The 16,311-nt window shown below is 40.1% G+C and overlaps 1 protein-coding gene across 3 annotated transcripts in view; it reads left to right on the forward strand.

Annotated features, from left to right (window-relative positions):
- Nucleotides 1–16,311, forward strand: part of ST6GALNAC3 (ST6 N-acetylgalactosaminide alpha-2,6-sialyltransferase 3) — a 532,085-nt gene that overhangs the window by 12,001 nt on the left and 503,773 nt on the right. Inside the window, exon 2 of one of the 3 annotated variants that reach the window (XR_006206150.1) lies at nt 11,462–11,582. The exons of the other annotated variants lie outside the window; for them this stretch is intronic. The gene's annotated coding sequence lies outside the window, so the exon portion shown is untranslated. Of the gene's footprint in view, nt 1–11,461; nt 11,583–16,311 lie in introns of those variants that run through there. 3 annotated transcript variants of the gene reach the window in all.

Here is a 16,311-nt window from a genome sequence, read left to right on the forward strand (position 1 = left end):
AGGTTAAGGAGCCTCCCCAAGGTTGTACAAGCATGGGGGGTGGGGGGGGCTGGGATTTGAATCCAGGAGTCTGGCCGAGGTAAAATATATGTAACAGAATATTTTCCTGTAGTCATGCATGGACAAACCTATTTGTAACTTGTCCACAATAATAACTTTAATGATAAAATAATGTCAATAAACATTTTCTGGGTCCTAACTTTATTGTAGGTACTCTATTTAAGGTGTGCACATGATTTCCTTCAATATTCAATAATCCTGTTTAGAAAAATACTATTATCATATCTTATTTACCTGTGAGGAAACTCTGAGGTTTAGACAGAACTTACCTTCTTTGCCCAAGGCTCCATGGCTAGTGAGTAGAAAATTTGTGTGACCATATTATTTTTGTAGCTATTATTTAAAAAGAATTTTTTTAAATTAAATTTCAATTTTAGTTCTGGTATAGTTAGCAGTGTTATATTAGTTTCAGGTATACAATACAATGATTCAACAATTCTATACATTACTCAGTGCTTATCATGATAAGTGTACTCTTAATCCCCTTCATCTGTTTCACCTGGTCTCCACCCCCCCATGTGCTTTATCTTGAATGAGTACCCTCAGTTAGTTTTTTTTTCCTGAAGCATACTTCAGAATATGTGGTTCCAAAAGATATATATAAAATATTCCATCCAAAAGAAATAGAATACACATTTTCTTCTAGTAAGTACAGAAGAATCCCCTGTTTAATCACATAAAAAGAGACATAACAAACATTACAAATTTAAGAAGACTAAAATCATACCAAGTATATTTTCCGACCACAATGGTACAAAGCAAAAGATCAACAATAAAACAAAGTTGGAAAATTTGCAATGTAAATATATGTTTCTTTTGAGGCTTTTTTTTTTTTTTTTTTGAGAGAGAGAGAGCACACACATGTGCGGGTGAGTAGGGGAAGGGCAGAGGGAGAGAGAGAATCTTAAGCAGGCTCCACTTCCAGCTTGGAGCCCCACCATGAGGCTCTATCTGATGACAGAGATCATGACCTGAGCCAAAATTGAGAGTTGGATACTCAACCAACCAAGCCACCCAGGCGCCCCTACAATGTAACTATTAAACAACATACTACTGCACACGCAATGGGCCAAATAAGAGTTCAAACAGCAAATCAAAATATATCTCAAAAGAAAAAGAAAACCCAACGTTCCGAAACCTATGAGATGCAGCAAAAGTGAGTGTTAGAGTTAAATTTGTGTTAGAAATGCTTGTATTAAGAAAAAAATATCGGGGTGCCTAGTTGGCTCAATTGGTTAAATGTCCAACTCTTGATATTGGCTCAGGTAGTAACCTTGCGTCATGAAGGTGAGCCTGAGCCTGCTTGGGATCCTCTCTGTTGCTCTCTCTCTGCTCCTCCCTGACTCATGTGTGTGCATGCACTCTCTCTTTCACTCCTTCAAAATAAATAAACTTAAAAGAAAAAAAAAAAAAGAGGGGCGCCTGGGTGGCTCAGTCGGTTAGGCTCTACACTGAGCGCGAAGCTTGAAATTCTCAATCTCTCCCCCCCCGCCCCCGCTCTGCCCCTCTTCCCTGCGTGTGCTTTTTCTCTCTCTAAAATAAAAATATTTAAAACAAGAAGAAAAGTTCAAGTGAACAACATTACCACATAAGGAACTGGAAAAAGAAGAAATTTAGCTAAAATTTAGTAGAGGAAGGGAATAAGAAAAATCAGAAATAGATAAAATAGAGACCAGAATAAACGATAACATAGCATTGTAAGTAATGACCAGTTAAAAAAAAAAATATTGTTGGGGCACCTGGGTGGCTCCGTTGGTTAAGCGTCCGACTTCAGCTCAGGTCATGATCTCAATCTGTGAGTTCGAGCCCCGCATCAGGATCTGTGCTGACAGCTCAGAGCCTGGAGCCTGCTTCAGATTCTGTGTCTCCCTCTCTCTCTGCCCCTTCCCCGCTCATGCTCTGTCACTCTCTGTCTCAAAAATAAATAAAAACATTAAAAAAAATTTTTTTAACAATAAAAAAATATTGTTATTGGCTAACATATATTGTGTGCTAAGGCTTAGGCACTATTCTCAGCCCTTTACACTTACTAACTCGTTTAATCTTTATTTTCCAGGTAAGGAACTGAAGCAGAGAATGGTTAAAGCCACCAAACTCTTTTTGGCAATGATAGTTTTTGGCAAACTATTTTTGGCAATGACAGGCACTTTGGTTCTGGTATCTTTGTATGTAACTAACATGCACATGGCCACACACCTTGTTTTTAATTGTTGTTTTTGTTTGAGTTTTTTTGTTTGTTTGCTGTTTTGCCATTTTTGGTGGTTTACCTCTTAGTGTAGAGAAACACTTTGGACTGTTGAAATATATCGCAGTGTGAAATCAGCCTGCTTCCAAGGAGATTATGTAAATGAAATAGATTGCTTGATTTTTGTTTTTTTAAGTGTACTTATTTTTGAGAGGGAGAGAGAACCCCAAGCAGGCTCCAGCCTGTCAGCACAGAGCCCAATGTGGGGCTTGAACTCACAAATCATGAGATCATGGCATGAGCCCAAGTCAGATGCTTAACTGACTGAGCCACCCACATACCCGAGATTGCTTGATTTTTGACTTGAGAGAAACTGAATTAAAAAAAAATTTTCAGTGTTTTTTTTGCCTTTGAAGAATTTTGAATCAGATCACCCTTGGGAAAACCCACTTAGGTTATCAGACATGAATTTATTTCCTTTTGGAGATGGTATTTGTATTTGAGCCTAAGGCCATCATTCTGACTGGATAGGGAATGCCAGGAAGTTTTCCATCTTGACTGCTCTCCCTCTGTTCTCCTCTCTGTCGCCCATCCCCCTGGATAACTCCACTGGGCAGCCAGAGTGATCGTTTAAAAAGTAGATCAGATTATGGTGGTTGCCTGTCTAAATCTTTTGGTGGTTTTCCATTCCACTTGGGACAAAATCTAAACTCCTTCCCACGGCTCACAGTACTCATGATCTTGCTCCTACTTATTCTTGAGAAATCCTCTCCTATACCTTAGTCCACTGCTCATTTTCATTCAAACCAGTTCTTGGACCATGTCAAGTTCCTTTCTGCTTCAGAGCTTTTGGGCTGCTGGTCCTCTGCCCCCAGATTCTTTTTGAGGCTATCTCTTCCCCTCTTCCATGTCCCAAATTAAAATGTATTGCCCCAGACAGGCCTTTTGCTGATCATGCCAATAAAATATAATTCTTCCTGATATTCTGTATTATGCTTCCCTGTTTATTGTGTGCATAGCATTTTCTTAATATATGAATGCATGTTTTTTGTTTGTTTGTTTGTTTGTTTACTTGTCAGTCAGAAGACTGAAAGGGCAGGGATCATGATTATTTTATTCATCACTATGTACCTAGCATCCAGCACAGTGTATTTCACAAACCAATGAGTGGTTGAATGAATTAATTTAAGGGGGGGGGGCGGGAAAAGCATGTGCAAAGTTATGGTGGCATGCAGCAACAGGTCATTTTGGGAGTAGCGAAAAGTTGTGGATGGCGGTCATTGGGCTGGTTTTGGGAGCTGGAGGAGGTTATATATATGGGTTAGATCGTGAAAGATTATGTGGGTCCTGCCAAGGAATATGAACTTAATACTCTGGAAATGAGGAAACACTAATGGGTTTTAAACATATTATTTTTTTTTCAATATATGAAGTTGATTGTCAAATTGGTTTCCATACAACACCCAGTGCTCATCCCAAAAGGTGCCCTCCTCAATACCCATCACCCACCCACCTCTCCCTCCCACCCCCATCAACCCTCAGTTTGTTCTCAGTTTTTAAGAGTCTCTTATGCTTTGGCTCTCTTCCACTCTAATCTCTTTTTTTTTTTCCTTCCCCTCCCCCATGGGTTTCTGTCAAGTTTCTCAGGATCCACATAAGAGTGAAACCATATGGTATCTGTCTTTCTCTGTATGGCTTATTTCACTTAGCATCACACTCTCCAGTTCCATCCATGTTGCTACAAAGGGCCATATTTCATTCTTTCTCATTGCCACGTAGTACTCCATTGTGTATATAAACCACAATTTCTTTATCCATTCATCAGTTGATGGACATTTCGGCTCTTTCCATAATTTGGCTATTGTTGAGAGTGCTGCTATAAACATTGGGGTACAAGTGCCCCTATGCATCAGTACTCCTGTATCCCTTGGGTCAATTCCTAGCAGTGCTATTGCTGGGTCATAGGGTAGATCTGTTTTTAATTTTTTGAGGAACCTCCACACTGTCTTCCAGAGCAGCTGCATCAGTTTGCATTCCCACCAGCAGTGCAAGAGGGTTCCTGTTTCTCCACATCCTCTCCAGCATGTATAGTCTCCTGATTTGTTCATTTTGGCCACTCTGACTGGCGTGAGGTGGTATCTGAGTGTGGTTTTGATTTGTATTTCCCTTAAACAGATTGTTAAATGCAGTTGAGGTGTTGAGTCAAAGAGAACATTCTGGTGTCTCACTGTCTTTTAGAGTACTCGGAGTCCTGAGATTGACTCTGGTTATTGTCCCTTGTACTTGGAAATTACTTGTCCCAATTATGATTCTGCTGCAAGGATTGCACAGGCAGAATTTCAAACAGAATGCTGGAAATTAAAATTTACCAAAGATGGAAGTGTGCTTGTGTATGGCATAGCTTGGTGTTTTATCTGTCAAACGCTGATGAGCCAATGATAAAATAAAACTAAACATTTTATACAAATAAGTTATTACTTGTTCAACTTCCCATTTAATGAAGAAAATCTTAAATTGGGACATTATATCTTGAGTCATTTAAGTGATACATGACAGACTTTAGGCTCTGGTAGAGCTGACTTTTATATTCAATTGATTGTATTGCTTTTAAGGAGGATGCTGTATAGTTCTGCCCTGTGGATCATTATGTGGCGACTGCCTTGGGACCCTGCCTTGAAAGGACAATATTATTGTCTTTGCAGCAGCTCTTATCTATTGAGCACCTACTTTGTGGCTGGCACTGAGCTGGTCATCATCCTACATTACCTGTGGGTAAAACTTTAAAGCATCTGTTTGTGGTAGAGGTATTCCTATTTTACAGATGGAGAAACAGGCTCAGGGAAGTTAAGTCGATAGTCTCCCCTTACCCACTGTGTTGCCTTCCATGGTGTCAGTTACCTGTGGTCAGTGGTGGTCTGGAAGCAGATGATCCTCCTTCTGACCTACCATCAGAAGGTTAATAGTAGCCTAATGCTGCATCACCAGGCCTACGTCATTCACTTCACTTCAACTCATCACATAGGCATTTATCATCTCACATCTTCACAAGAAGGGTGAGTACAGTACAATAAGATATTTTCAGTGAGAGAGAGACTACAGGTATATAACTTTTATTACAGTATATTGCTGTATATTGTTATAATTATTGTTTTATCATTAGCTATTGTTGTTAATCTCCTACTGTACCTGATTTATGAATTAAACTTTATCATAGGTATGTATGTATAGGAAAAAATCAGTGTGTGTATACACACACACACACACACACACACACACACATATACCATATATATATGGCTTCAGGCATCTACTGGGGATTTTAGATTGTATCCCCTGTGGATAAGGGGGGTGTGACTAGTTTAATTCTCCCAAGTGAGTATTGGAGCTGGGGAATTAAATTCAGATCTGTCTGACTCAAAATGCCCTGCTTTTATTTTAAGTCTGCTCTCCTACTTCTGTAGAGGAGAGAATCATATAGGACTATTGAAATGAACTAAACATAACTATACTTTGAAGGAGCTTATAGAAATGATTTTGATCTGAGTGAAACCAAATATTAAAAAAATCAAAGAATTCTAAGAACACTTTTTTAATTTGGAGAACTTTTAAACTAGTTTACACTTAGGCAGACATTTCATTCCACCTGTTTAGCTCAATTCAGCCCTAGTAAGATTAGTTTCTCTGATGAATGGGTACCTGAACAGAATTTCGATGGAGAAGCGTGAGCGTTGGGACTGCTGTCCTGCATTCACCTACTGGTCTCCCCTCCACAGTCTCCTCTTCCCTCATCACCTACTGGTCTCCCCTCCACAGTCTCCTCTTCCACAGTCTCCTCTTCCCTCATCATTCTTTTTTTTAAATTGTTTTTTAATGTTTTATTCATTTTTGAGACAGAGAGAGACAGAGCATGAACAGGGGAGGGTCAGAGAGAGAGGGAGACACAGAATCTGAAACAGGCTCCAGGCTCTGAGCGGTCAGCACAGAGCCCGACGCGGGGCTCGAACTCACGGACCATGAGATCATGACCTGAGCCGAAGTCGGACGCTCAACCGACTGAGCCACCCAGGCGCCCTGTAGAAGGAACTTTTAAAAACGTATGTAAGTTGATCTCCTTCCCTTGCCTAATCGGTCATGTTTTCGGGAAAAAATTGCAAATAACTTACAAATTATAAGAGGTTAATATCCAAAATATATGAAGAACTCCCACAACTCAATAGCAACAACAACAACAACAAAATTAGAAAATGGGCAGAGGCTCTGAGTAGACCTTTTTCGAAAGAAGACATACACACGACCAATAGGTACACAAAAAGATACTCAACGTCACTCATCATCATGGGGGGAATGCAAATCAAAACCACAATGAAATATCACCTCACACCTGTTAGAAAGGCTATTATTAAACAGGTGAGGATGTGGAGCAAAGGAACTCTTGTGCACTGTTGGTGGGAATGCAAATTGGTGCAGCCACTGCAGAAAACTGTATGGAGGTTCCTCAAAAATTAAAAATACAACCATCATGTAATCTTAAAATTCCACTTCTGGGTTTTCATCTGAAGAAAATGAAGACACTAACTCAAAAAGATATCTGCACTACCATTTCACTGCAGCATTATTTACAGTAGCCAAGACATGGAAACAACCTAAGTGTCCAGTGATGAATAAATTTATAACAGGCTTGCAGTTATAAAATAAATAACTCCTAGGGATATAATAGACAGCATGATGACTATAGTTAGTAACACTGTATTGCATATTTAAAAGTTGCTAAGAGGATAGATCTTAAAAGTTCTTATCACAAGAAGAATTTGTAACTTTGGTGATGGATTTTAGTTAAAATTTACTTATTGTGATCATTTTGCAATATATACAAATATCAAATCATTATGCTGTATACCTAAGCCTAATATAATGTTATATATTAATTGTGTCTCAATAAAAAATGCATTTAATATGATCTTGTTCCCTTGCTTAACTGATCAATGGCTTCCCTTTCATTTGAAATAAATTATTTTTATCATGTCTCCACAGGCCTGTATGACCTGCCCCTGCCCCCCTCCCCAGCCTCTTCTAAGGCACTTATCCCTGCTATCTCTGCTTTGGCTCCTCTGAGATTTTTTTCCTGGACCTGAAACAACATTTGTGGGGAACAGTGGGCAGCTCTGTGTGGCTCCAGCTTAGGTTGGACTGAGGAGGACTGGTGGGAGATTAGGTAGACTAAGCAGTTTGGACTTGACCTCATCCAAAGAATACCTTCGGAATATTTTGGATGATGGAACACTTTTGAAGCATTTTACGCAGAAGACTAAATGTGCTGGAGCCATTGAGCAGGGGATAGAAAATCCTATTGTCTTATTGACTCTTTACAATGTTCAGAGTCCTTGGATTGGGTCTGGGTATTGTTCTTTGTACTTGGAAATTGTTTGTCCCAATTATGGCAGCCTTAAAGATGACGCAGGCAGAGTTTTTATCAGAGAGTTGTAAGTTAAAGCACGGCAGTGCCATTTCTCTCCCTGGGTGTGGTAGAGTTAGTCACATTTAAAGAACATGTTCCTTGTTGAAGTCAAAGTGCTAGGCTGGGGTCTTGTGTGGGCTCCAGGCCATAGTCTGTGTGACTACACTTTAATGAGATTGTGTCATCTATAGAATATGTAAAATCTGGATAAGCAAATATATCAATCCATTTGAAAGTGCTGATAAAAGTAAAATATTCTTGGCAAATAAAGCTAATAATACAGGGATTGACATTTTCATTTAATCAGGGCAAGCCTAAATTTAGAAGTAATCTTTTGAGCTCTCAGATCATTGATGGGGCAGTTCAGGTTCTTTCTGATATGGACGAACACAATGTTTGTAATCTTAAACTGTAATTTTAAGGGTGTGAGATATATCCGGCCCACTGCCTATTAAATGCCTGCTGTTTCCCACCCTTGCCTTGGGGCATGGTTCCTTATTACTGCCCTTGAGGCAGCCGTTTTATGAGCAATTCTGAGCTCCAAACATCAAGCCAAGCACCACATACGTGCATGTCAGCTAAAGCTTCTACAACCCTGTGACTGTTTTGTAAGCCCCCTGTGACTTTGCATGGTTAATGAGGAAATGTAGGTTTAGAGAAGTATGTACAAGTTAAGGGTTTAGAGAAGTTAAGTGAAAGAGATCTAGTCAGCTCAGTTCTTATTGACTCCCCAAATCCATGCTCTTCACCCCAGCCCTGTTCTAGACATGAGGCTGCCCTATAGATAGGTCAGAATGGTAGGTAAGAACAGAAAAAGAGATCTCCTTTCCCGTGGACCTTAAATAAAAAACCCATTTTGTGGCCATTCTGTCTGTAGCCCATCTTTCTGTGTTGGGTTTATTTCTCTAATTAGAAAAAACGTTGTTTTGCCTAATAGATTTTTTTTTTTTTAATAATAAGTAGTATAGGCATCAGTCTTTTCTAAACTCAATCAGAATTAAGGAGGTTTTCTATTTAAAGGACCTTGTGGTTAATCCTTTGGTAAAGAATTATTTTGAAATTTAATATTAATGCCTTAGTTATTTTGTTTCATAATTTGACTTAAAAAATAATGGCAAATCAAGCATCTTTTGTTATGTACCAGGTGCTCTATAAGAGCATTTTAACACATGTTTGTTTATTCATTTTGAGAGAGAGAGAGAGAGTGTCTGGATGTGCGCATGTGCACTGTTGACACAGAGCCCAATGTGGAGCTCGAACTCATGAACCATGAGATCATGACCTGAGCCAAAATCAAGGGTTGGACTGAGCCATCTGGGTGCCCCAATAAGAGGATTTTTAAATGCAAGTTTGTAATCCGATCCTCACGACAACCCTGTGATATGGGTGCTATTATTGTGTCCATTTTACGGAGGAGGAAACCGAGATGCAGGAAGACTAGATGAAGGGACGGCTTTGTGACGTCACAATGTGTGATTGCAGGACTGACTGCATGCTTAGAAAGACCTCACACTTGATTTAATTGCTATAGTTGCTGTCTAAAAATTCCTCATAGTTTTGAAGAAGGGGCCCTGCATTTTTATTTTGCACAGGGTCCCCCAAATTACATAGCTGGTCCTGCCTAGGTGAGTTCAGCGAGGAGTGGCAAAACCAGGATTCAAACCCAGACTACCTGGTCTGAAGCTTACACTCCCATATCCCATATTCTTAAAGCAAGCTCCCTCCACCTTCTTTTTCTTTGGACCTGTCTTTAGAGACAGGCAGTTTAACGCATCTTTGTTGAATTGTTTGGATTTGAGTTTTGTTTGTTGGGCCCGGTTATCTGATACACACAATTTCCCAGTTAGGTTGGGAGGAGAGCAGCAGGGAGGATTTGAAGATATGGCAAGAATTGCACATCCTTGCCGTAATGAACAGATCAGAGCCTAAAAATAAAAGAGAACAAAGTGGAAATACCGTAACACATTTGTTTTGTACAACTTTATTAGAAAAAATAGAAAACGACAGCTCCTGTGCATATGAAAGGGAAACAGTCCCCCAACACTGCCTATCTGCATGTGGTGCTCTGTGGATTGGTGACACTTAATTACCACATACAGTTTTATGGACTGTTTTATGAGAAGCTGCTTTTTAGCCTTTCATGGATTGCTATAAAGGGAAATCTAGAAAGACAGGAGAGAATTTACATCATATCACGTTGGCAAAAATCGTCCCTCTGTGGTCTGTGGCTAGAATCGGAGGCAACCCAAGATCCATCTCTTAGCATTTCCTGAGAACTTTCTGTGAAGAGGCAGAGGCCAGCAAAACACTGGAGCTTGGAGGTAGGAGTGAGGATACAGGGCACCCAGAGCTTTCACAGAGGCAGGCATGGGCCCCAGGAGCCCCAGGAAGTCATCTGGACTACATTCAGAGGAGTCTAGAGAGCTCAGGGGAATTCTCTAGAGGTGAGAAAGAGTGTCCAAGATGGAGGGAACGGTGAAAACAAAAGCAAGGAGGCGAGGGAGATTGTGGTCAGGGTGAGCTGCAACTGGATGGTCCTGGCCACGGTGTTGGAGATGATGTTGGAAGGAAGGTGGGGACCACATACTGATGAACTTTGTGCGCCAACTTAGGGAGTGTAGGTTTATAGCCTGGTGTGTTAGGGATCACTATGATGATCACAGCTGACATTTATGAGGGTTTAGACACAAGTTATAAATACCCATGCGGTCCCTGGGCACACACATGCCTCACATATAGAGTGATGTAATGTGCACACTCAGTCATCATTGTTGGTGTATGTGGTGACTGAGGACTTTGGAGTCAGCTGGGGTCTTTGCTCTACCAATTACAGCAGGACCTGGGGGCAGGCAGCAAACCATTTTGAACCTTTGTTTCTCTGTCACTAACCTGGGCATAAGAATCATAACTGCTTCACTGTTTGTTGTCATGAACAATATAACGTAAGGCTATATACTTTGTATAAATAATGTTTGTTTACATTTGTCCTTAGTGTAAGAAATTTTATCTACCACTTGTCCTTTTTTCTTCCCTTCCCTTCCCTTCCCTTCCCTTCCCTTCCCTCCCCTCCCCTCCCCTCCCCTCCCCTCCCCTCCCCTCCCCTCCCCTCCCTTCCCCTCCCCTCCGCTCCTCTTTTCTTTTCTTTTCTTTTCTTTTCTTTTCTTTTCTTTTCTTTTCTTTTGTATCATTTGTGGCAACTTTTATATCATTTCAAAGCTGGGGAGTCAGTTCTTGGCAGACTCTGGCTAATGAGTTGCCTTTTAGGAAGCCTGGGTGATTCATTGCCAGAATGGAAGATGGGCAATGTGTGGAGTTTTCTGGAGGCAGTGGGTCAGACTTGTTAGGAGGTGTGATCCTGGACACATCACTAAACCTGTCTGAGCCGGTTTCCTCCTAGAAGATGAAAACAAAGCTGCTAACTTGCAAAGATTACTGTGAAGAACATTTAATGAGATATTTGATACAAAGTGTTGGCACATAGCAGGCGTTCAATAAATGGTAACTGTTATTATTTTTACTAGTGAAAAGAAATAACATTGTGTAGTGCTGGAAGAGCCCAAGAAGTGTTTATATACTTTCTCCAGTGTCCAATCTTTTTTTCCCCTCCAGGCTGAATGAGACTGGATATTTTGTAAATGTGGTGCAGCCTTTATCACAACACCATCAGACATGCCCTTCTGACACTCGGACAGATGAATCCAAGCATGAACAGCCAAGGGTTGTTGATTGACTTTTCTAACTTTTCATCCCCTCATGTGCAGGGATGGTGCCTACTCTGCCTGGTGAAGTCAGCCCAGAGATCGGAGGACCTGGCACCAGTGGAGGGCTTGGTTACCTAGGCAACACTCACCTATGCTGATGACAAAGGAGCTGTCACCACTGTCTGAGGCATGCATCAGTATATCCAGTTATGGGGGAGATGGAAAGAAACAATTTTCTCTTGTAATGAGATAGATGCAAGTGTTAATTTCTTTTGAATGACAGCTAATTTCCTGTTTTCAGAGAGCAGGACAAAGCTTAAACTTTAACTTGTGGCTGAAAATACTCAGTTTTTGAACCTGGCAAAGCCTCATAAGAAAAAAACAGCCCTGGTGCTGGACTGTTGTTAGGCTTCCTGTCTTTTCAGAAGCTTATTGCATTTATTTTACTGCTTTGGGGGATTAGAAAATAGTCTCTGAAGGACATTTCTTTAATGACTTGGAATATTAACATGGAAAACTTGCTTGTTGGACAGTACAATGAATACTGTAGCTTTTGTCTCTAATTGGCTACTGGATCCTTCACTCTGTAGTTGTTTTTTTTTTTTTTTTTTTTTAATGCTTCCTCTGTTGTGAAAGATAATGTACATTAAGAAAAATACACAAAACAATTAGTCCAATGATTTATCATAAGGTGGATATGTTTACAATTGTTACCTCTACTGAGGTGAAGATAGAACATTGCAGGTGTCTGGGAAGCACTCCTCCTCCCCCATGAGTGGGGGAGGAGCAGAGAGAGAGGAAGACACAGAATCTGAAGCAGGCTCCAGGCTCTGAGCTATCAGCACAGTGCCCGACACGGGCTCAAACTCAGGGACCTGGAGGTCATGACCTGAGCTGAAGTCAGACGTTTAACTGACTGAGCCACCCAGGCACCCCTAGAATTGACTTTTAAAATGTCTCCTTAAGAAATCTTTCATTCCTCTAACTTCTTGAAAACATTCAAGTGTATAATATTAACTTTTAGAAACTGTTATTATTTGGCCTTTGAAATTCAAGCCTAAAAACCATTTAGAATTTATTTTTCTGTATAATGTGAGATAAACTATCAGTCCCCCCCCTCCCCTACCCTATTATGGTATGCAGTATCCCTCCACCATTTATTAAACAACTATCCTTCTAGGGGCACCTCAGTGGCTCAGTCAGTTGAGCCACTGACTCTTGATTTTTGGCTCGGGTCATGATCCCAAGGTTGTGGGATCCAGTTTTGCATGGGACTCCGCACTGAGTGGGGAGCCTGCTTAAGATTCTCTCTTGCCCTCTGCACTCTCCCCAACTTGGATGCTCTGTCTCTTTTTCTCTACAAACAAACAAACAAACAAACAAACAAAAACTATCCTTCCACTCTTGCTTGGCAGAGGCACCTTAGTCACACATCAAGTGTTCATATGTGTTTGGGTCTGTCCCTGGGCCTTTTGTTAAATTCCATTGATCTTTTTGACTATTAATTAATTAATTAATTAATTTTTAAGTAGACTCCGTGCCCAGTGTGAAGCCCAGCGTGGGGCTTGAACTCATGACCCTGAGATCAAGACCTGAGCCGAGATCAAGAGTCAGACGCTTAACCAACTGGCATTTCGCTGTTTGACTATTTTTATACCAATACCACACTATAGTGTTTTTATAATAAATTGCATAACAAGTTTTTATCTCTGGTAGAGCCAGTTCTTCCACCATGTTGTTGTTCTTCTTCTTTTTTTTTTTTTTTTAATGTTTATTTATTTTTGAGACAGAGAGAGACAGAGCATGAACGGGGGAGGGTCAGAGAGAGAGGGAGACACAGAATCTGAAGCAGGCTCCAGGCTCTGAGCTGTCAGCACAGAGCCCAACCCGGGGCTCAAACTCACGGACCACGAGATCATGACCTGAGCCGAAGTCGGACGCTCAACCGACTGAGCCACCCAGGCGCCCCCATGTTGTTCTTCTTGAAGGCTGTTCTAGCTCTTTATATTTTCTTGTGAAGTTTAAAATTAGTGTATCAAACTCCACAATAACTGTGGAATTTTATTTGTGATTTTTAAGGCTGCATTGGATCCCCAGAAATTTCACTCCTAGGTATTTATCCAAGAGAATGAAAGCATATGTTCATAAAAAGAGTTGTACTTGAATGTTTATAGCACTTTATTCATAATTACTCCAAACTGGAAAGAACCAATATGTTTATACAATGTCAAATTACTAAGCAATGAAAAGGAATGAACTACTGATACACCCCATAATGTGGGTGAATCTCAAAAACATTATGTTGAGCAAAAGAACCCAGGCACAAAAGAATATATACTGTGGGACTCTATTTATAAGAAGTTTTATAATAATCCCGACTACTCTATAGTGATAAATATCAAACCAGTGGTTGACTGGAGTAGGGGGTAGAGGAGATGGGGAGGCATTTGGGTATTGATTGGGGTGGTGATTACAGAGTTCATAAAAAAAAAGTGTGTATTTGATTGTAATGTATACTTTAGTAAGGTTTTTTTTATTTGTCTTTTTAAAATTTATTTTTGTTTTGTTTTTGTTTTTTAAGACTCCATTAACCCTATAGATCTGTTTGGGAAAAACTGACATTTTCACAAATTGAATCTTTCAATCTACAAATGTGGCATATAGCTTCAAGTGGTACTGCCTTTAAATTCTCTGAATAATATTCTATTCTGCATGGATATTTTTCATATCTATTTAAATATGTAGATTTTTTTTACCATTTAATTTAATTTATTTTTTAAATTTACATCCAAATTAGCATATAGTGCAACAATGATTTCAGGAGTAGATTCCTTAATGCCTCTTACCCATTTAGCCCATCCCCCCTCCCACAATCCCTCCAGTAACCCTCTGTTTGTTTTCCATATTTAAGAATCTCTTATGTTTTGTCTCCCTCCCTGTTTTTATATTCTTTTTGCTTCCCTTCCCTTATGTTCATCTGTTCTGTGTCTTACAGTCCTCATATGAGTGAAGTCATATGATTTTTGTCTTTCTCTGACTAATTTCGCTTTGCATCATACCCTCTAGTTCCATCCATGTCATTGCAAATGGCAAGATTTCATTCTTTTTGATTGCCAAGTAATACTCTATTGTGTATATATATACCACATCTTCTTTATCCATTCATCCATCGATGGACATTTGGGCTCTTTCCATACTTTGGCTATTGTTGATAGTGCTGCTATAAACATTGGGTGCATGTGGCCCTTGGAAACAGCATACCTGTATCCCTTGGATACAGATCATGATCTCACAGCTCATGGGTTCGAGCCCTGCATCGGGCTCTGTGCTTACAGCTTGGAGCCTGGAGCCTGCTTCAGATTCTGTGTCTACCCCCCTCTCTCTCTGCCCCTCCCCCCCACCAAAACAAATAAACATTAAAAAAATTAAAAATAAATTTTCAAGGTTATTGGCATAAATTTGTTCATAATATCTTATATGTTTAATGTCTGTATGATCTGAGAGATGTCTCCTTTTAAAATTTCTGACATTGGTTTTTCCTCATTACTATTCCAAGGGTTTATCAGTTTTATTAATCATTTTAACACCTTCCTAGTTGATCCTCTTATGTTTGCTTTTTCTTCACTCTTTTCTGCTCTTATTTTTGTCCACTTCCTTTCTTCTACTTATTTGTTTTAAATTTGTTGATTGTTAAAAATGGTCTCTTAAAATGGGGTGCTAAGTTTATTGGTTGTCAGTTTCAATCGTATTTCAATAAAGTATTTTTTTTTTTAATTTTTTAAAATGTTTATTTCTGAGACAGAGAGAGACAGAGCATGAGTGGGGGAGGGGCACAGAGAGAGGGAGACACAGAATCAGAAGCAGGCTCCAGGCTCTGAGCTGTCAGCACAGAGCCTGACGCCGGGCTCTAACTCACAAACTGGGAGATCATGACCTGAGCGGAAGTTGGTCACTCAACTGACTAAGCTACCTGGGGGCCCCTCAGTAAAGTATTTAAATAATAAGTTTACCTTTAAGCACTATTTTCTTTGCATCCTAAATTAAAAAAATTTTTTCAATATTTATTTTTGGGAGCAAGAGAAAGAGAGAGTGCATGTGCTTGCGAGGGGGCGAGGGGCAGAGAGAGAGGGAGACATAGAATCTGAAGCAGGCTCCAGGCTCTAGGCTCCAAGCTGTCAGCACAGAGCTCAGCGCGGGCTGTTCTCAGGAACGGTGAGATCATGACCTGAGCCAAAGTCGGACGCTTAACCATCTGTGCCACCCAGGTGCCTCGCATCCTGTAATTTTATATGAAATCATTTTGTTATCATTCAGTTAAGAGTATTTTCTAATTTCTACTGGGGATTTTCTAGCTACCATTTCATTATTGATTTTTAGCTTCCTTGCATTATGAGCAAAGAACACACTCTGATTTATGTACTTTAAAATATGTTGAGGGGCACTTAGATGGTCCTGTTGGTTAAGCATCCAACTCTTGATTTTAGCTCAGGTCATGATCCATCCCACTGTCATGAGATAGAGAGCCCTACTTTGGGCTCCACACTGGGCATGGAGCCTGCTTAAGGTTCTTTCTTTCCCTCTCTTTTTGCCCCTCTCCTGTTTGTGCATGCTCTCTCCCTTTCTCTCTATGTCTCTCTCTCTCTCTCTCTCTCTCTCTCTCTCTCTCAAAAGAAAAAAAAATGTTGAGACTCATTTGGTTCCATAGTATGTGGCGCATTTTTTGTACATGCTTGCTAAGTGCTTGAAAATAGCGTGTATTCTCTAGTTGATTGATGTGAAGTTCTGTATATTTATGTGGTCAAATTTGCTGTTTATGTTTTTCAGGTTTTCTATATGCTTACTGATTTCTTTTGGCTTGTTCTATAGATTTCTGAGAAAAGTGTGTTCCAATTCCATACTGTGATTATAGA

Source organism: Panthera leo, chromosome C1 (assembly GCF_018350215.1).
Source record: "Panthera leo isolate Ple1 chromosome C1, P.leo_Ple1_pat1.1, whole genome shotgun sequence".
Lineage (NCBI taxonomy): Eukaryota > Metazoa > Chordata > Mammalia > Carnivora > Felidae > Panthera > Panthera leo.